Consider the following 21,083-nt stretch of genomic DNA (forward strand, 5'->3'; position numbering starts at 1 on the left):
ATTTTTAGAAAAATGGCATCACTTTGCAGATTTGAATCTAGAGTCTGAGAGTTATAAACCACTTTCCTCAATGTTTCCACTACATCTTTTCAGCCTGGCTACTCTTTAGACACAAAAATTTCTAACTCTTATGGGTCATTTCTTAGCTTCAGCTAACAAAATCGGTGGCTCTTTTTAGGGTACTTGCCTGTCTGGTGGGAAAAGCATACCTTACCTATTTGTAAGGTGTCAAGAAACAGATAATAAAATAGATCCATTTCTGCTAACACAGTAATACTCCTTTAAGCCAAGCCAGTGCTATGACTCATCTGCCTGTCTCCTTTTGTGGGATGGAAAGGGAGCTGTCTGCAAACCTTCAGCAAGCAGCCTCGAGAAGGGAGGGAGGTTCCTCTCACAAGCCAGGGTTGCTGTTCTGCTTCAGAAACCCACAGGGTTCTGGAACCCTCGCTTCTCTGGGCTGAAGTGGCCCTTAGTACTTTGGAATGAGATCTTGGCCAGGACAGCCCAATTTTTAGTAATTTGTCTCAAGGTAAATGCTGGCACCAGGGAAGCTTCTGCCCAGAGCCAAGGTGCCCTCCATGGGACTCTAGGGAAGCTGGACAGTCGGGTCTGAGCTGGCTTCATATCCATCTGGCAGAACAAGATGTTGGAAGACAGCCTTGGGAGAGGGAGCTTTTTAAAATTTTTTTTTTCTGGCTAGCAAAAATAAGTTTTATTCCCTTCTACCACCTTATTTTGAAAGCAATGTGCATCACTGTAGAAAAATTGGAAAACACTTAAAAGCAAAAAAGAAGAAAATTTGAAAATCCATTCATAATTCCACCAGTTGCAATAACTGTTAACATGTCTTTTGAAAAATTTCCCTCTTTGTGTGTAGAGCATTCTGCTTTTGTAACTTGCTTTTTTCTTTTAACAATAGTGATCATTCCATCTACTCTCTGACAATATGATTTTTAATAGCTGCACAATATTCTACTGTATGGATGTTCCATAAGGTATTTAAACAATCCTGTTGTTGGGCATACAGGGTGTTTCCAATTTTCCGCTCAAATAGACAGCATCAGTGAACATCCTCATGTCCACATCTTTGCATACATCTTTAATCAGTGTCTGTGAACCTTCAGCAGCCTCCTTTGTCCTTGGGAGAAAGAAACAGGACAGAAAATTATAGCTAACAAAATAATTGTTATATATCCTGAAACTTGAAGTTTATCAAGAATTTTAATGAGCATGATCCTTCTTGGCAGAGGGTGGGTTAGTTGGGTTCATTTTTGCCTTTATCAAGCATTGATTGAGCCCACAGGGAGTTCCTATAGGTTGAGGAGAGGAATGGACATCCTTCTACATTTTCTTTGTGGGCATTGTGTCTTCTGCACAGGCCCATCCATGTGCAGGCACCCTGTGGGAGGCAAAGGTCGATGAGGCTGGAAACTTGGATATCAGGCTGTTCTCCCAGGTTTTTAGCTTCTGTGCTCATGAGCTGTCTGCAGGACAGCTTTCTGAGCAGCAAGTGCAGTAATAGTGTCTCTAAAGCACTGATTTGGAGGGAGAGGGAAATTGAGAAAGAGGAAGGAAGAAGACAAAGAGGGAGAGAGAAGTAAACTCTACTGGCCCAATATCTGTTTGTCCCAGCTTCCTGTGGGGTTGTCTGTAAGTCTTTTACACAGCTGGACCAGGATCATAGGTTCAGCCTCGCTGGGAGTCTTCCCGATTGCATATGGTGTCTTGTTCCACCTGTGGCATTCACTTTCGGGGCTGTACTGGAGCTGCTGTTAAACAACCCACGGCTCCTCTGTGGGCACCCTGGTTGACTGTGTTAGTTGTGTTCTCTGTCTTCCCATCTTCCTGGATCCTTAGCTCTGTGATGTGGAAAGGGGCAATTTATTCCCACTGGGGAGAAGAGAAAGTCAAGACCCACGAGTCTTAAGCAGCAACTAGAGTCCCTACAGGTTTTAGGAAGATAAGAGAGTGCCCAAAGATTGGATAGGGATAATACTGCCCCAGTTTTCAAAAGTAAGAAAGGAGTGGAATTCAGGAATAACAGATTGCCGTTCTCTAGCAAAAATCTGGAGCAGACATGTTTATAAACATTCAAAGAAGAAAGCGATGATCACCGGCAACCAACATAGGTTCATTATCATGTCCCATTAAAATGACCATGTTAACTTTTTAAAGGGTCATTAGGTATATAAATCAGGATAATTTTATTCAACTTTAAGGCAGCAAGTATTAGTTAAGCACCCTCTGTGCTTCAGGTACAAAGTGAAGGGAACTGACTGCCGTGGATACTGTATGTTATGGTTTAAGTAAAGAATCTGATGAAGTCTTGCGTAATTCCCTTGCTGGTAGATTAATCTAGAACTGGTTGAACAGCACTACCTGGTGAGCTTTGATTCATGGTTCTGAATCAACTTGGAGGGAGGCCTCCCGTTGAGTGGCACAGAGCTCTGTCCTGGGCTGTGGTCTAGTCTACTCTTTTTTTTTTTTTTTTGCCCTTTAAGTCAGTGTTTTAGAGGATGAATTTGGTTGTGCTTATCAGATATATAGTTGCCCTTCTAGGAGTGGTCAGGGAAGACTTGGAATCACATAGAAAAGGGACATGGGTCTTGATTGTCTGTAAACTCCACGAGTCAACAGTGGGATAACAGCTGCCTTGCTACAAGAAGGGCAGGAATAGTCCTCTGTATTTGAGCTGGTACTATGGACACCAGGGGTCTTGTGAACATCTGGTGCCACATTTTAAGGAGACAAATCAGAATGCTCCCAGAGGAAGGGAACCAGAACAACAAAGAAGGCTTGAAAAACATTCTGTATGACATTTGAGTTTCAGGCTGAGAAAGAAAGAAAACAAGACATGACTGGATGGGTGTATTCAAATGTGTGAAGACCTAGACCCTAGGCTGATGCAGTACTAATAGGTAGATGTTATAAGAAAATAGAACTTGGATCTAGGGCCGGTCCTGGCCTGCTTGTCATCAGATCCACCCTTTCCCGTTCTCTACTCTGAATAGAGGAGGGGCTGACCCTTGCAGGCTGTGTTTGCCATCCTGTAATCCAGTTTTCCAGCTGGATCCAGACAATGTGAGGCACTGGCAGAAGATTGGAGGGCAGGGCAAGGGAGAGCCGGGATATTCTCTCCAATCCTCTACCCCTCAGTTCTCAGCACCTCTGACAGTGGGTGTCTCTCCTCCATGGCTCCAGCTCCCACCAGGTGGACCCACTGTAGTTTCAGCTTCCATCAGATGACCACAGCCTCTGGGTTCCAGTAACAGCACTGCCCCCCTTTTGTTCCTCCAGCCCAAGGTGGCAGTGGCTTCCTGCTGTTACTAATATCTAGGTTCTCTTACTGTCCTCTGGCTTCTCAGCTCTTCCATCACCTCTATAGCCAGTTCTCTGTGTTACTCCTTTGAAAATTATACATTTTCAGAGTTGAGACTAGAATTCAAGTCTCCTGACTCCTAGATCAGCACTCTTCATTTGATGTTAGCTCTCTCCTCCTGCATATATCTTTATTAAACATCCACCCAGGGTTTATATTAGTCATTCTTCTGATTTATGGGAGGGAAAATTGAGTCTCCTAAATCCTTTTTAAAAAAAAATCTTATAATTATGTGACAGCCTATTTCAATAATGCTTACTTGCTAATTATTTCACAGAACAAATAATGCTCGCCAAGTGTTGAGTGGAACCTTTTCTGCCTCCTTTCAAAGCATTTTCTACTTAGAAAGCTAAATACATGTTCCAATCTGGAAGATTCCATTTATGTAAGTCTCTGATTTCATAATGTGTGTTGAATCGAGGGCTGTAGAAGAGGGAGGGAATGTTTGAGGTCACCTAGTCTAACCCCATCACTTTAGATATGAAGAAACAGGTTCAGAAAGATGGAGTGGTTTGCCCAATGTTAGAGGCAGGAGTGGGACTGGAACCCAGGTCTCTGGACTGAGTTCAGGACACTCATCATACCACCATGCTCCTTTATGGGCCAATTACTCTCCTTCACTACATCCAGTTTTCAATCTGCTTCTGCCTTCAGTTCCCAGATCTCTTCCCCAGTGCTGATCTTTCCCCTCTTTGCAGCTCCTAGTTACCCGTGTTTTAGTAGCCCATCTCTACTTGGCATGGAATTCTCAAAAGCAGGACTCTACCAACCCCTCTTTTAAATTTCTTTATCTCATGAACAACTTCCTTTGGTTCCCTCCCCTCTTACCCCTTCCCCTTCTTTTCTGGATTCTCAAACTTTCTATTCTTCTCCCCTCTCTAGCCAACATTTTCTTTCCCACCAAGTCTTCTCTTGGCATTGTCCTTTAATTGGTCCCTCCCTTTTGTGTTCAAAGCCAATCTGCCCAGTTGAAGCCATCAGCACTTCTAAGGGAGGAATCTTTCAAGCGCTGGATCTGATTTCTGGTTGCCAAAAACCTTTGATCATTCTCTGAGGAAAAATATAAATTCATGTCATCTTTTGGCAGAACTCCTGGGCCTGTCCTGGTTACTTCCCTGGCCTTTTGATTGTGGGTATGATCATCTGAACACCTCAAACAGTATAGCATAGATGAGAAATCCTCCCATAGCCAAGAACATAACATTTATTTTAGTTCAGACCATTAACACGTTTCATCCCATGGGGATTTCCAAAGTGTCAACTTTTTCCTTTGGCTGTCAGTATCAATGTTTGCTGGTTTTTAGATCTTTCCAAATTTGTGTTATCTAGACATGCATGAATGGTTAGATTTATTGAGGGTCTTTCAGGATAACATCATTACAGTACAATATTTGAGTCACAGTGACCTTGTTCAAATGAACTAATCCTATCCCCAAACAGACACATTGACACCGTATTTCCAGTTGGCTTAATTATACTCTTTTATCCTGCCAAATTTTGTGTTACTTTCTTCCAGTGTGGATTTTGTCAAGTCACATACTTGTCAAGAATCCAGGAACTCAGTTCACCCTTCACATTCCTGTAACTCACACTTTTTCTCTTGGTGAAGTTGATAAGGCCAAGGATCAAATATTGGGCTTCTGTCTCAGAAAACAAGTGCAGGTTCTGCTGCAGGAGTTAACAGGAATAGGAGGTGGCCCAGAGGAAAGAGGGCAGCCTTGGACACCAGGATCCTAACCCCACCCTGCTCTCCTTTCCCGGATACAGAGTAGAGATGGGGTCAGAACAACACTGACTCTCAGTTCCAAACAATTGCATTTTCCCAAAATCTCCATTGTTACCCAAGGTGTCAACAGTTCCCCAGACTTGTAGTCTTTAAATTAGTTCTGTGATTTTTGTCTTACTTTTACTTTGGCATCCACAGTCCTATTGAGTTCTAATGCTATTTCGTCCACAAGTCTCTTCATTTCACCCTTTCCTTTACAAATCCACAGTCTCCCTCCTCCCAGCTCTCCACCTGTGTCTTGATTGCTGAACAACACTTTTGCTAGCCTTGCCTAAATCCCCCTCTACCCAAGCCAGAGCTTGAGGTCCCTCAGCCATCACTCTTTTTCATCTGAGAGCTTACGTCTTTACCATCCCGCTCTGCTCCCTACGCACAGGAGAGCCTTGAGTATGTATCAAAACAAAGAACTAGCCAGAGTCTAAGCAATGATGTGTTTGTTCCACGTTCACCCCATTTCAGTCTTTCCATGCCTCCTGCCTTAATTTCTCTGGCTCTCTGTTTGCTGCAGCTCTGTCTTTGGTGTTTGGGCACTTCGCATCCCGCTCCCTCCTCCCCATCCCCAGGATAAGGCCTGTCTCCTTCCTGCCAGCTGGGATGCTTTGCTGTGATGGCTGGGGATGTTTTGACTCTCTGGCTTGGCCTTAGGCACTTCTCCCCAGAATTGCCCTCATGGGAACTTTGGACCAGCATGCCCTGGTATTTCTGGAACCGACATTTTCTTGGCTTTGCCTCTGGACCACTAAATGTTGGGTAATTTCTGCCGTGTTGGAGTGAAAACACCTGGAGTTTTGTCCTTGCTGTTCGTGAACTTGATGTGTGACTTTAAATAAGTCAGGACTGTCTGTCCCAGCCCTCTTCAGTTGCCAATTCTGAGGACCTTCAGCTTGCCATCCTGCATGCCTTGAACATACCCCCCACTTCCTTGCTAATGCCTGAGCCTGTCCTGACCAAGTCCCTTTCCCCTCATAAGGTGAAGGAGGGCACAAGTCTTGTTTGTGACCTGGCATCCAGCATGCCCTGGGTCCCTGTGGATTCACTGACCCACGGTTTCTCCTTTGGCTCTGCCTCACAGACTGTGTAAATCAGTGTACTTGGGTCTGGCCTTCGGTTCCCAGCTTGCTCTCCCGTGTTCTTCTTGGGATGGTCGCGCCACCTTCGACACTGACTCTGAGGTCTGACCATTTCCTATTACTTGAGGTGACACAAACAAGGCAGTTTTTATCTCTAGAACATTTGCCTAGTACCACCTGCCGTTTGTAGGCTCTTTGCTTCAAGGTGAATTTGATTGGATATTTTTGAGTGGCCAATTTTTTTTTTAAAAACCATCAGTTGTCTTACAGCACCTTTCCAGAATATAACCAAGGACCAGGAGAAGTCAGAAAGTAAAGACCCTTGAGCTATCAGAAAAGGTGTCTTTTACTTAGAGGGGAGTCCCTTAGGCTCTCACTCATTGTCTAGTTTTCTTTCCTTACCCCCAAATTCTGTTAGGTGTGAGAACAAAAGTGGTGGGGAGTGGCCACTCCAGGCAGCATCAGAGCCAGAGTGGAGGAGCTTCTGTCCTCACCCACATCCCCTGGGCACTCACTTCCCCTCTGTCCTACTGGCTCCCCACTGCAAGCACCTGCAGGCTTCTAGGAGGGTAGGGGACCTAATGGGAGCAACCGTCAAAGAATGGTAGACAGAATTTGGAAACAAAAACCTAGGCTTCCGCCCTTTGTATGGGACAGATCTGCACAGTCCTGTAGAGGGCCCAGGTGCCCACTGGGGTAACTTTCACCTTTAAGTAACGCCCCTGTCTGGGCTGCCTTCCCTTTCCTGTTGCTCTCCCAGCCCCCTGCTGAAGCTTCCTGGAGTCACCTCCCAAATAAACAACTTGCTCTCAAATCCTCCTCTCAGGGTCCATGTCTCAGGAAGCTACCCTAAATCACGTGGCAAGTATAAATGGCCGAGAGATGATGGAAAGAGAAAATAGAAGACCTTTGAAAAAGCAGAGGCAAAAACTAAAGTATTGGGGTCCAGGGTTCATTTAGCAGGGACCGCTGGGACAAGAGCATGCCACACTGAGGGCTCTAGTGGTGATCTGAGGATAGTGTATTCTCTCTTGGAGGCTGGGGAAGTAAGTACAACACTTTAGAAAGGTTTCTGCCTGAAATAGTAAAAGTAGGTTGTGATGCTGAAAGGAATAGTTCATTGGCTCGCTAGATGCCTGAGTTTCCCGGATGCCCCTTTCCCTGATAGCCAGGGTTTATTGGGTTTTCAGTTGAACTAAAATCATAGCTTTCAAGCTTCAAAGCTCCTGGTTCCCGCAGTTTGGTTCTTTGAGATTTGTATTCTTCATGTTTTTCATAGTCTTTGATTTCATCCCTTCCCATCCCCTGTTTGCATAATGGAGTTCTCTTTTAAAAATCTGCCTTCCCACAGAAGCCCCATTCCCCCCTGGGCCATTTCAATGGCCTTTCTTGTGCACCATTGTCTCATTCATGGGGTTTGGGGATTCACTCTGCGTTCAGTATTCCAAGGGCCAGTGCACTGAGATTTGTACTTCTGTTTTGTTTCCAATCCAAATTGATTATTTTTTTCAGTTTTCATCCAGATGTTTGATATCATGTAAACACAGCTTGAAAGTGTTCCTGAACTGCTTACAGATGTATACCAGTGAAATCCTTTCCAAATTATATATAATGATGCTCTATTTATATCTGTGTCATAGTCTCTGGTTTGAGTTTTAACTATAAGACTAAATTGGAAAGAAAGTGAAAAATTCACATGTGTGGGTGATTTGTCTACTTGATTAAAGACTCTGGTTATTTGAAAATATTCAGGAATTGACATAATTTTCCACTAAATGCTAGCATGTCTGCAGCTATGGTGTTATAAACTCAATGTTTGTGCCCCCATTCATGTGCCGAAGCCCTAACCTCTGATGTGATGGTATTTAGAGACGAGTTCTTCTGGAGGTGATTAGGGTTAGTGAGGTCATGGGTGTGGGGCCCTTATAATGGGATTAGTGCCCTTGTAGGAAGAAACACCAAAGAACTTTCTCTCTTTTTCTCCCTGTGCTCACATAAAGAAGGGGTCATGTGAACACTCAGTGAAAAGGTGGCCATCTGCGACCCTAGAGAACTCTCACTGGAACCTGACCATCCTGGCACCTTGATCTCAGACTTCCAGCCTCCTGAACTGTGAGTAAATAAAATTTCTGTTGTTTAAACACCCATTTTCTGGTATTTTGTTATGTGGCTTGAGCACATGGGGACCCAAAACTGTTAATCCATTTAGTGTATGGTCACTGTGACTCTCAAACCTGCTCTATACTATTTAGACCAAGCCAAGACTTCCTCACTTGGTATTTGGCATCAGAAAGACCCCTTTAAGGCCTTTAGATCTACTTTAGTAGATCTAAAGCCTTATCAAAGGCTTGGTTGCAGATACAGTATTTATGGGTGATTCCATAAAGGATATTATAGCAGATTGTATTTTCCTAAGATGGCAGCAACAATATCTCCCATCCACATGCTTATCAGCAATGTGACCTTAACAGGTCGCCTATGAAGAAGTGGGGTCTTTGTCCTCTCCCCACAGCTTGAGTGGGCTTATGGCTTTCTGGTAACCAACTGAATGCAGTGAAAGGGACTTTGTATACTTCTGAAGCTAAGCAAGAAGTATGCAAAGATACAGCTTCTGTCTGGCTCTCTGGCACTCTCCCCTTCAGAGCCCTGAGTCGCTGTGTAAGAATTCCAACTACCTTGAGGACTCCATGCAGTGAGGAAGCCTTGGCCATGTGAAGAGGCAGTGTGTGAGCTCTCCTGTCCCAGCCAATAACCAGATCAACCACCAGACTTGTAAGTGAAGATGCCTTCATTTTCCAGGTTTTGAGTTGCCCCTAGGTGAGTCCCCAACATTGTGGAATGGAAACAAGCTACCCCTGTTGTACCCTGTCCAAATTTCTGGCCCATAAAATTATAAGCAAAATAAAATTGTAGTTGTAAGTTACTAAGTTTTAGGGGAATTTGTTATGCGTCTATAGTAACTGGAACAAATGTACATTTCATTGTTTCTTGTGAGTAAAATCTCACCCCCGGATCAAGCCAGACCAATAAAAACCCACCTTGTTTGGATCTTTCTTGAGCAGCCCTCAGGTGTGGTGTCCTCGTTTGTACCAACAGGCAGGATCAGAGGCAGCTCTTCTGCAGAGATACTGTTGAGGATGGGACAGAGTTCACTTAGAGCTTAGTGCAGGGTGTTTCCTGGAAACAAGTGGTGTCTTGCAAACACTTGCAAATACTATTATTGCTCAGTTTTCCCTTTTTGCTTTGGCTTCTTTGGAAGTACAGGACTGACTTCATGACTAATCTGTAATACCTAATCTAATTTTTTTGTATCCTGCTGTATCTGTTTTTGTAAGCCCCCTAACAATGCTTTTGGAACAAGGTGGGGTATTAATGAATTAATGGGGGAATGAATGTGCCTCAAATCACTCTGGTATTTGAAAGTGTTACGTTATTAGACTGAGCTAGTTCCAACATATAGCTTCATTATAACTAAAAAATCAAACATCTTACATTATCTAAAACAAAAATACAAGAGCCAAAAGGGGCCATCTAGACCAGAAGTTAAAAGAAATATTAATCCACTACAGAGTAATATAGCATCATTTATTAAGCAAAACAATGAGGCATTTAGACAGGCAAGTGTATTTATTGAGCCCCCACTAGCTCCCAGGCATTTTCTAGATCCTTTATGAATGTAATTTAATCACATTTAATCATGATAGCCCCATGGACGTAAGGTTATCTCATGTTGAAAATGAAAAAAAAAATGAGGCTCAGAGAGGTTAGTAAGCTTGTCCCAGACACACAGCCATGTGAGAGAGCTAGGGTTCAAACTCCATTCCCTTTCCAGTTACAGTGGGGGTTGAGGACAACTTGGAGGCCCACATGAGTTAGGATACTTCTCCAGGCATAAATCAAATCCTGTTCCAGTGCAGACGCATCTCTTTCGTGGGTATGGGGTTTTGTTGCAAGTGGTCGTGGCAGAGGAGGGCTCCAGTGTCCTGGGGTACAGCAGGCAGGAGAGGCCCAGCTGCTGGAGGAGAGGAAGCAGTGACATGCCTGCAAGGGACAGCCTCTTATACAATCCCTGCTTTCTGAGCCCACACTTTCAGAACGGGTGTTTTATTTTCTTTTTCCCCTTCCATATTATCACCACCATGCTCCACCCTCTTCAGGAAAATATTGTTGCTTCTTCAAGGAGGCTCCCCGGAAGACCTCTCCGATGTTGGCCACAGCCGTGGGTGAGGTTTCTGTCACACACACCAGTGTGGCAGCCCTCTTGTTTCTGGGCACTGTTACACGGAGAGGTATTTGCCATTTCTCCCCACATATGGATGGAAACTAGAGAAATGCCTTCTTGGTATTGGAATGATTCCTCTCAATGGATTCAGCCAGGAGATGGGGTAAGGGTCATGCCCATGGGCTTCTGGGTGGGGCCTGCACACCCTTGCGTTTCACATCAGGAATCATTCATGGTAATGATACCCTGCTGCTGCATCTTTTCCCAGGAGGTGATTTCAAGCACCAGAGAGAAGAAACCCTGACCTGTGGGCAAGAACTCCATCCAAGCCCTAGCCACCTGCTGTGGTTTATCTGGGTAATGCCACTGAAACTATGACTTAAATCCTCAAACTTCTCTAATGACTTGTCTGCATAAATGACCTTCTGAGAAAGCATGATGTGGTTCAAGGGATGTGATTTGGGTAAGCCGAACAGCTTGACACCTTCTGCCCTGCTGGCCAAGGTGCCTAAAGTCCCACCGTCAGAGATTCAGGCCACTGAACCAAAAGGGTTCAGTGTACGAGAGCCTCCTAATAAAAACATCCCTGGAAGGATACCTGCAGCAGGTGCACGGGAGCCCCAGGCTCAGCTGCTGCCTCCTCTGTGCTCAGCCCCTCCTCCCCGCTCCCAGTGCACTAGCAACTAGCACGTGTGACCTGCATTTGCCATGCGTCCTCAGCCCTGGTCAGTTCTGGAGCCAGCTCAGATGTTAGTGTCCTTCACTACCAGCAGATGGGGTTTGGCAGTTCACTCACTCACTCCCTCATTTATTCATTCACTCATTCATTCATCCAGTTTTTATTGAGCAACTACATGCTAGACATTTGGCTGACCCCAGGGATGCTGGAGTGAACATGGTCCCTGCCCTCGTGCAGTGTACATAGTGGTGTAGGAGGTAGACAAGTTCATCAGTAAATGTGTCCTGGGTCAATGGTGATGAGTGCTATGAAGAAAATAAGGAGCCAGAGAGTGAAAGGGATGGGGGAAGGTATGTGATATTTCACATGGGGAGACAGCGAAGTTCTCTTGAATGAGGTGACAAGCTGTATGCAGTGAGTGTGCCAGTGAGCCAGGAACACGGGGAAAGGCATCCCAGGCAGAGGGAGCAGCTGGGGCACAGGGTGTGCCGGGGCCTAGAGGCCCCGGGAGGCATGTAGAAACAGTAGGTGAGGAGAACAGAGAAGGTGGTGGGCAGGAGGCAGTCACTCCTCCTTCCCTGTCCGAGTGCCTGGAAGGCTTGGCGTAAACCCTGGCAGACAGCACTTGCCAGGCTGCAGCCTCTCTCTCAGAGGGCCAGGGAGCTCTATCCAGAGCCCCAGCTTTCCTGAACCAGGCCCTGGAAGCTGCCTGCCAGGTCCCCTGGGGCTGTTAACACTGCCCCTCCCCTCTGCATCAGCAAGTACCATCCTCTGCAAGTAGCACCCCCACCCCCCATGGCCCCTAACACTCTCACTTGGCCACCCCTCATCCCCATCCCTGACACCAGGGTGGGAGGAGGTCACCTTGCAGGTTAGTTCTCCTCAGCCCCAGCCCTGCTGAGTCCCAACTTCTGTGGCACTCCCCATGTTCCCAGCCAATCCTCCGACCCTATTCCTGGGGTTGGCCTGTTTGCATGGAATCACTGCAGGGGAAAAGAGCTATGAAAGGGCTTGTGAACAAACACCTTCCACCTCACAGTTTTGTCCAGGTCCTACCCTGAGTAAGCATCTCCTGCCCTTGGGAAATTCATTAAGTGCTTGGTATGTGCTAGGCATTGTGCTTTACATGTGACAAGATTTCCCAATGAGACAGGTTTTACTAAATCTAATCCCCATTTTACAGATGAGGAAATGGAGGCCCAGAAAGGCTAAAACATTTGCCCAAGGTCACACGGCTGGTAAGTGGTAAAGTTTTGGTTGAAACCAAATCTGTCTTTCCCCAAGGCCCCTCCCAGAAAAACAATCAGAGTTGAGTGTATTCAGAAAGAGGTTTTGAATTGATAGTTGTAACAGGGCTGGCTCTGCTGTCCTGGATGCTCTCCACCCAGGCCTGGAGGAGCTGATCTGTGCATCTTGCCCACATTGTTCACCCACCAGGAATGGAGATCCTGGAAACTCTCCTGCTGTCCCTCACCAGTGACAGCTCTGCTATGCCAGCGCCCAAAATGCTGCTGCTCCTCTGGCCCAGAGTTCCCTGATCACAAAGAGAAAAAAGCCTGCATTTGTAGTACTTCTGATGTGTAAATGTTCTTTTTCCTGGCCCTGCTACCTGACCTCTTACATCAAACTTTGGCCTTCGGGGTACCAAGACTTGGGAACACAAAGCTAATTATGGCTTGGTCTCTGCCGTCACAGGCACCTCAAAGAGAGGACGTCTTGAGATGGCTGCCCTGACCCCTGTTTTCCTGAGGAAAAGCCCACATTGCTGTCTTGCCCCGTGATTCCCTTCAGATCGGCAGATACTTATTACGCACCTATTACCTGTGAGGTTTGGTCTTGGGTCTACTTAGAATATAGAGAGAAATGAGACCTTAGTCTTAAAGCATCAATTAGATAGACTGGGGACTGGAGGGAGAAGCAGCGTACATGGAAGATAAGTGCCCCAAAAAGCTACTAGCTGACAAAAAAGTGCTTCTTCTTGCTTAGCTATATGCTTAAAAATAAAGCAAAAGTTAAAGACAGTGTTAATAAGATGAGTCTGAAATGATATAAATTTTTTTCATATAATATTCAAACTGCAAATTATTCTTTAGTAAACTGTTTTTTTGTTTTTGTTTTTTGGAAAACTTCCACATATATCTAACATGGGTCTTTGAGAGATTTTCTGTAAGTCTGTTTTTGTTTGTCTCCAGATGTAAAACTCGTAGGGAAAGTAGACACCCTGTTTCTAGGAGTAATGGCAAAAACAGAATTGTATAGGTTCCCTCGGTTCCTTTAGAGATGGCGCAGTATAATTTGTTTTCTGTTGCTGTGTGGTTCGGATCTCCCCACTTCCTCAGGGATTGCTGGTGAGGCTCCTGACCAGTCTGAGAGGGTCCAGCCGTCCCCAGGGGTGCTTCGAGGAGATAATTTCTTCAGGTGGCATCTTTGGGCACAAGGAGGAGTGAGCTTCTGGAGGGGAGTGTGATTTGGAAGGTGCCCAGAATCCCCCTCTGTCATCAAGTGTGGCCTCAACAACCTGTACCTAAAATTCCATCACTAAGTGTTTATTCCCCTTGGTGATGTTTTCAAACTTTTTTTGAGGGGGTGATGGAGCAATGCAATGGAGTTCTTTCTGCAAATTAACTCTGGTATCAAAGGCCTGGATGACCAGAACTCAGATGTGCATTAGGGAGCTCCCTCACTTTGCATTCTAGACATCCCTAGACATTCCCCCTTTGCCATGCTACCTATTTCTGCAGCCTGATGAAGCCCTGGGTGTGACAGTCTTGTGGTCTCCTCAGCTTTTGGCTCCTGTGCCCCATTTTCTCTCACATCCATCCTGATGCAGAGCTCAGCCACACTCCAGTTTCCACCAGGTGCCCATCATGGCAAGGGTTTCATGAGTTTTGCAGCCATCCCTTAAGATTTTGTGGAGATCAAAGGGGAGTTCACTCTGCTGTCAGGCTCACCCCTTTGTCCTCTGTCTTCTCTCACACCCCGATTCTCCTGGGGCTCCAAAATCTTCTCCTTGCATTTAGATTACCCACTGATGGCCCCAGTTCAGCTGGCCCCCCTGAATCGTCCACTCCCCCACTGAACATGCTCCTCCTGCTTCCAGAAAGACTCCATCATCTTCCTGCTGCACAAGTAGAAGATCAGAGTCACCCTTGCTGCTCCTCCCTCTCTGTGTCTCATGTCCAAATACCAAGTCTAGTCTACCCTGAATATCCCCATTTCTCCAGGCTGGATGGAATTCATTATGTAGGGGTAGGTAGGAATAATCTACTGGTGGGACTGGGGGCTTGTTTCCAGCTATAGGTGCATGGCCAACATCCTGGGTTAAATTTGAGTATCTGTTTACTTGGGGTGACTTTTGGAGGTCAGTTGATGGAGATTATGGGCAATGGCTAAAGTACCCCCACCCCTTCACCACCACAATTACTTTTCTTTTTATATATTTATTTATTTATTAAAATATATTTTTATTGAAGTATAGTCAGTTAACAATGTTGTGTCAATTTCTGGTGTATAGCACAATGCTTCAGTCATATAGGAACATACATATATTCACTTTCATGTTCTTTTTCACCATAAGTTACAAGATATTGAATATAGTTCCCTATGCTATACAGTATAAACTGGTTGTTTATCTATTTTATATGTGTTAGTTAGTATCTGCAAATCTCAAACTCCCAATTTATCCCTTCCCACCCACTTCCCCCAACTGGTAACCATTTGTTTTCTATGTCTGTGAGTCTGTTTCTGTTTTGTAAATAAGTTCATTTGTCTTCACAGGTACTTTTCTTAATCTCCACCCCACTGTCCCCACTGTAAGGCGCAGGACAACTGCATGGCCTCCCATCCAGATTCCCGGTCCCTCTGCTCCTTCTGGTCCATTCTCCACACAGCCTTTAGGACTGGGTTTCTGGAAGCTGAATTCAATCCAGTTGTTCCTCAGCTTACTAGTCCTCACTGCCCTTCAGCTAAAGACCCAAATCCTTTTCATGACCCACAGGGACCCCAGTCTGGGCCTACCTCTCCAGCATCACTCTCACTGCTCCCAAGTCCTTGTTCTTCATTGGAGCCACAGGGACCTATGTTTAGTGCCCTGCATGCACTCATGGTATTCACACAGGCTACTCCATCTGTCTGTAATGTTCTCCATCCCCATCACCTGGGGAAGCCCTCTGTGTCTCAGCTTAATCTCCTGGTTAGACATCACTTTCTCTGGGATGGGTCCCTCATGTCATAGGCTACCTACAGGGTGCTGGCTTAGGGATTTTTTGCTGACACTTAGATTGAGGGCTTCCCTTGCTGACAGTATGTGGCAGTCCCACTGTCCTGAAAGGCCAACCTGTCCAAAGTTGTATCCCTAATGTCTGGCACAGGTTTGCCATGTAGTAGGTGCTCAGTAAATATGTGCTGAATAAATGAGTGAATGAATAAATGAGCAGAGTGCCAAAACGGTATTTCCATATGAAAATAGATCTCGTGGTGTTTCTTCTGGAACAGAGACAACAGGCGGGGGGAGGGGTGTGTGTGCATGGTCATTTACCTGAGGTTGCTCTGAGACATTGCTGGAGGATTAGAAATACTGTGTGTAAAGCCCAGAGCACAGCACCTGGGACTCAGTAAGCTTTCACTGAAGGACACTTTCCATCCCCTCTTGTCCTCTTTATACCCAACTTCCCCCCAAACCCTCAACCTCTGACAACGAATTGAATTAGAGACAAGAAGCAGAGAGTTCAGAGAAGTGGGTTTCTGCGCCTGGGAGGGAGAAACTTCTAACAGAATATTCTGGAAATGGAATGGGATTCTGGTGACATCCCTTCCCTGAACTCATATGATGTTGAAACAGAGGCCCCACATCCCAGAGATGTGGGTAGGGGGTGGGCCAGATGTCTTTTAGGTTTCCCTGCCTCTCCACGAAGCTCTGAATTCTATTATGTCATTAAAGAAAATTCTTTTGTTGCCTTGATTTAAAATAGATGTAGAGATGCTGCAAATTCAAGTATAAGAGAGATCTCAGGAAAATCACGTTACTAGGAAACCAAAAAGGTTCAGCATTCTTTCAAGAGAATTTCTATTCTGCCACCATATATATTTTTCCTGGGGTCTTGCAAAACCAAATTCTTTATCTGTGGCAGCCTTCTCTGGGCCGGACTCCCTCCCACAATGAGTCTTGGCCATTGAGCGCCAAAAGGCATTTGTTGGCTACTGCCTTTCCTGCTCTTTTAGGTATTAAGGCAGAAAGTTTTCCAGCATACTTCTTATTACAAGCACGAGTGTGGATTTATTCTGGACATTTTGGGCTTTATCAGTAAAGCATATGAGATGTCTAGGTCATCCTTTCTCAACCTTGGCACTATGACATTTTAGTCCAGATAGTTCTTTTGTTGTGAGAGGCTGACCTGTGCATTATATGCTGTTTTAGTAGCATCCTTGGCCTCTACCAGTTAGATTCCAGTAGCACCTCCCCAGTTGTGACAACCCAAAATGTCTCCAGATGTTGTCAAATGTCCCCTGGGGAAGCAAAATGACACATGGTTGAGAACCACTGGTTTAAATAAAAAGACTGGCAGTCAGTCAGTCATCTAGATGCTCTGTTGGTCTGGGTAACTAACACACTGAACCTGAAATCCAGTTTTTCTGACCTTATAACATGGGCTTAGGATGCAGGATTAAAAGCAAGGATCAAGAAGCCAAATGACCTGGATTCAAATCTTGACCCTCTTACCTCTGAGCTATTAGCTTCTGTAAGCTTTAGTTTCCTCATCTGTGAAATGGAGCAATAGGAGCATTTACCCTACTGGATGGTCAAGGGATTAAATGAGGTAATGTTTGTAAAGTGCTTATTATAGTACCTGACAGTTAATAAGGCTGCAATCCATGTGGCCTATTACTGTTTGTGACAAAAATTTCTCAGGCTGAAAAAGATGATTGTTTAGCAGATAACTTAAAAACCTGCATGCATTCTGCACTAGACAGCATAGGCTAAGTACTGTAACAAACAACTCTGAAGTTTAAGTGGCTGAACACAATAAAAACTTATTTCTCACCCACCCAATAGTCCATCACTGGTGTTTCTGGTAGGGTTGCTCTCCTGGGTAGTGCCAAGCAGTGACTAGGGGTTCCTTCTATCTTGTGGCACCTCTACAAAGATCCTTCCTGAGTATGAATGTTCTGTTAAAAAAAAAAAGACTTCTGGGATCAAGTAAATTTGAGAAATAATGCACTTACACCTTCTTTCTTGGAGATTCAAAGTTTTCATTAACAAACGAAGGACTCTGATGAGCTCTAAAGTGAAGAAACCTGCTGAACTTTGTTTAACCTAGTGTTTCTCAATAAGTCAGATCTATTTGGGCATCTCACTCCCCCTTTTTTATTTGCCCTATCAGCTATTAGCATCCCATGGAACAAGTGCCTGTGGAATGGCCAGTGGGAAATCCGAACCTTGGTTTTGAGCAGAGAAATGACGTGGTCTGACTGGTGTTTCAGGAAGGGAATTCCGGTCTCAGCTTGAGGGATGGTTTGTAAAGGTAAGTGACTCACGAAGGAGGGTTTTGTCACAAGGACAGGGTCCTGAACCAGGGCAGTGGCAGGGGGCTGGGAGAAGAGGGACTGGAGATTTCACGTGTCTTAGTCTGATCGAGCTGCCATAACAAAATACCGCAGGCTGGGTAGTTTAAATGACAGGCATTTATTTTTCACAGCTGGGGAGGCTGGGAAGTCCAAGATCAAGATTCTGGCAGGTCTGTGTTCTGGGGAACTCTCTTTCTGGCTTGCAGATGGCCGCCTTCTTGCTGTGTCCTCACACAGCGGAGAGAGAGCTCTGGTGTCTCTTCCTCTTCCTAGAAGGACACTGATCTCATCAGGGGGGCTCCACCCTAGTGATCTCATCTAAATCTGATCACCTCCCCAAGGTTCACCTTCCGATGTCATCACAGTGGGAGGTTAGGGCTTCAGTGTACGAATTTTGGGGGGACACAAACATTCAGTTCATAACAAGACATTTCATTAGTAGAATTACTTGGACTTTGCAGGTAGGTGACTGTGGAAATGAAAATGTCACTACTGTCTATCTCATGTGACAGAAAAGATAAAACACAGAACTTGGGGGTTTGGAGGGAAGATGATGACACTCTGACATAGGTGAGATCATCTAGGGGAAATGTGTCAAAGAGCAGAGCAGAAGGCTCCGGGTGGCATCTGGTGTGGCTTGGAAATGAGCAGTCAGAGGGGAGGGAGAAGGGCTGGGGCTGCAGCCTGTCCCAGAAGCCATGGAAACATGCATTTCAAGAAGGCCAATGCAGGTATTAAATGCTGCAGAGGAGTCTTCTAGGAAAGGAAAAGAAAAGCCACCATTGGATTTGATCTACATTTAAGAGCACAATGTTATAGGGTGGGGAAGTGGGAACTGACTTCAAGGCTTAAAGAGGCAATATAGCTGGCAAAGGGTGGACACCTCTCTGGGAGGTTTGGCTGGATGGGAGGGGGTGGGGGGATTTTAGGGGAGAGAGTTCTGAACCTCTCTGTTGGGAAGGAGGCCAGGAGTAAGAAGGAGACAGAAGACACCAGAGAAAGGGGCCTGGGAGAGGGAAAAGGAAGCCATGTTCTCTGAGACGAGAGCAGCGGGCAATGTTGGGAGTAATGCAGAGAAATCGTAAGATGCAAGGCAGGAAAATGGAGGGAGTTCTCTTTCTTTTCAGGGGTGTAGACAGTGAGGGCATATGTTAGGACACAAGAGGAAGAAGGGATGTGTGAGAGGTGCTTCTGAAGAGACACCGCTAAGCTCCCAACACTTGTTTTACAAGCAGATTTTTTTTTTCCCAAAGTGGAAGCATCTTTATTGCTTGTGTTGACCATGAATAATATTTATAAAATTCCTAATTATTCAAAAATAATAGACAGATGATAGTGAAAATTGAAATTTGCTTATGAGCTCACATTCCAGAAATAACCACCATTAGGTATGTATCTTTTCAGGTTTGTCTCTCTCTCTCTCCCCATCTCCATTTCTCTCTCTTGTGGTTTTGTTACAAAAATGGGATTGTGCCTACTGCTTTGCCCCCTACTTTTAAAAACCAATTCTGGACATCTTTTTATGTCTATTCACATGATTCCTACCTTTTCATCATTTTAATGACTGCACAGAATTCCATTTTATGGATACATCATAAACATTTCCATGTAACCTTAAATTACATGGTTTTAAATGTTTTAAGGGCCAACTGGGGTTACACCCACTCAGGACTAGGCACACATAAACATTTCTGAAGACAGAAAGAAATCAGCCACAGGCTCTGGTGTCTTCTTGGGAAACAACTCTGTTGTTCACAGTTGTTCCTTACTATGGTTCCTTTAGGAGCTGTTTGTTCTCACTTTTATAGTTAAACATAGTTTCTGCAGAATCATTCTCAGAACAATCGCTCCTTATAATATGTTATATTTTATTTTTAAATGAAGACACACTGCCTCCTCATACGAGACATTTGGAAGAACTCAGCAGCACTTTTGCGGCATTCCTACCAAACAGACATTACTCTGAATCTAATGATGACAAAATACCAGACAAACCCAACTGAGGATATTCTAACAAAGTAACTAGTTACTCTTGCAACTTTTCTGTAAGTCTGAAACAACGTCTAAAAAAAAAATTTTTTTGAATGAAACTATAAATAACTCTTTCATTTTTATTACTGCCAAAAGACCTAGATATGCAGTCTGAAATGTTTACTTGGAAATGGTTGACTCATGATTCATTAATCTTCAGAAAAATCGCAGAAATTTAGCTTTCTTTGTCAGTGTTGCAGATCACTCACCATCTTCCGTGATCGGCTCCGGTGACACAATCAATCAGCTCACCACTCTCTCCCACGCTTAGTCTCCTCTCATTGAATTAGTCCTTCCATCCACTGACTTCCCAAACATCAAAAAAAAAAAAACAAAACAAACAAACAAACAAAAAACTGTGTATATTCTATCTACCTGACCATGATGTGTATCTATAACATTTCAGGGTCGGATCAGTAATTGTGGACATTTTCCTAAAACTCCATATTTCATCCTCACCCCGTCGTACAGTGATGGTATAATAATATGTAGATTTGAATACTCCCTTCTTTCATCTTGATTAGGAGAATGCTGTCTTTATGCCTCAACTTTTGCTCCCTATGTTTCATTCTCAGCCTCCCTGCCTCCAGCTCAAAGCTTAGGAGAATTTCCATCTGTCAGAAGTGTTCCGAGACTTTTACGATATAGAAAGATTGGGGCAGAGAGGTTGGAGGAAAAGGGGAAGAACCTTGACCAGAAAATGGAACTCTAAAGTAGTGTGTTTGGAGGAAGAGAAGGAACAGAAACAGTATCTAAGAAATGTTTCTGGGAGTTATGAATGGGAGAGAGGGGAGTAAAAGACTGGAATTCTTTTTGTTGTTAACCTTTACTGTTTGGACTGTGATTTTTTTTTTTTTTTTATAGTAACTCCATATAGAGGTTGGACACATGGATCTGGGATTGGTAAGGGTTATGTTATTCCTAACCTTTCAGCAGCTCCCTTTTGCCTACAAAATAACTTATAAACTCTTTAATCTTATCATTCAAGCCCCTTACTCCATCCCTAATCTGGCCCTTTGTGACCTTACATCCCTTGTAGGAATGCTCCTCTCTAACTAAGTTGACAGACTCACTGTCCCCCAACTAAGCTGTGTGCTGTGCACACTGTGCCTTTTCTCACCTCTCCCTCACTTGGAGTCTGGCTTACAAGTCTCTCTTTTTGAAAACTGGCTCCCCTGGAAGCCCTAGGCTTGAGAGGGTATCTCACTTCTCTGTGTACCTACAGCACTCCTTGGCTCATCTTGCTCTGTAGTTCTTACTTTACCATCTCTTCTTGTTAGCTACCTTGTCCTGTGTGTGACTGACCTCTCACAGCAGAAGTGCCTCCCCCACAGTGCTACCTCAGTGGCTGA

The 21,083-nt window shown here is 44.7% G+C and overlaps 1 protein-coding gene across 1 annotated transcript in view; it reads left to right on the forward strand.

The window, feature by feature from the left end:
- Positions 1-21,083, forward strand: part of AP4E1 (adaptor related protein complex 4 subunit epsilon 1) — a 139,645-nt gene that overhangs the window by 117,511 nt on the left and 1,051 nt on the right. Inside the window, exons 24-29 of the mRNA XM_074366108.1 lie at positions 8,236-8,347; positions 8,878-9,007; positions 10,393-10,620; positions 10,726-10,814; positions 17,517-17,657; positions 20,596-20,634. The gene's annotated coding sequence lies outside the window, so the exon portion shown is untranslated. The remainder of the gene's footprint in view (positions 1-8,235; positions 8,348-8,877; positions 9,008-10,392; positions 10,621-10,725; positions 10,815-17,516; positions 17,658-20,595; positions 20,635-21,083) is intronic.

Source organism: Camelus bactrianus, chromosome 6, assembly GCF_048773025.1.
Source record: "Camelus bactrianus isolate YW-2024 breed Bactrian camel chromosome 6, ASM4877302v1, whole genome shotgun sequence".
Taxonomy (NCBI): domain Eukaryota; kingdom Metazoa; phylum Chordata; class Mammalia; order Artiodactyla; family Camelidae; genus Camelus; species Camelus bactrianus.